This window comes from Rhamphochromis longiceps, linkage group LG23 (genome assembly GCF_057381845.1).
Source record: "Rhamphochromis longiceps isolate RC_006_pf linkage group LG23, R_longiceps_female_GT1.1, whole genome shotgun sequence".
NCBI lineage: Eukaryota > Metazoa > Chordata > Actinopteri > Cichliformes > Cichlidae > Rhamphochromis > Rhamphochromis longiceps.
This window is the reverse complement of record NC_140578.1, coordinates 21,938,505-21,939,146: the sequence shown is the minus strand read 5'-3', so window position 1 is coordinate 21,939,146 and position 642 is coordinate 21,938,505. Positions and strand designations below refer to the sequence as shown.

At 46.6% G+C, this 642-nt stretch overlaps 1 pseudogene; it reads right to left on the bottom strand.

The window, feature by feature from the left end:
• On the bottom strand, positions 1 to 642 carry LOC146641920 (macrophage mannose receptor 1-like; annotated as a pseudogene).

The following is a 642-nucleotide window of genomic DNA, read 5'->3' as shown; positions in this document are numbered from 1 at the left end:
TCATCTTGGCGTCCGGACACCAGGGTTTTCCCCTTCACCCCAGGCCTCGTAGTCCATCACCTGTCTGTCCATCCACAACCAGTCTCTGGACAAGAAGCGCAAACCAATCCAGATGTGTTCAGTTGTGTTGTGTTTCGGTAGCTCTCTCTGATTCAGCAGCATCTCGGTCTCAGATGCCACGCTGGCCAGATCATCGTGGTGCACCCTGCAGTACTCTAGAGCTTCCTCCCAAGTCCTGCTCTCACTTAACACTTCCACACTTACCACCATTGCAGAAGAAGGTAGAAATGGGTGTTCTTTTAACGTCATGCCATTTCTCTTTATGAGTACAGCTGTAATTTTAATTTGTTCTATTTTCAGGTTTATCTAATGGCCAGAAAAACTTGGAAACCTCCCCTCCTCCTGACCAAAATCATTTGTCAGTGGAGCTCCTTGCCAGTCCTATCCAGATTTTGACACTGACATTGCTGAGCTCCCGAAGTTTGCTGATGTCATGTTCATGTTTGGCAGGGGCCAGGTCTAGTTCTTCTGACAGTAACTCTGAGCTTCAAGCCAAAGCATCTTCTCATCAATGTGAACATACTTGCAAAAAGTTTTAGAATAGCTTAGCAGAAGCAGGATGCACCTGAAGATTCGAACCAT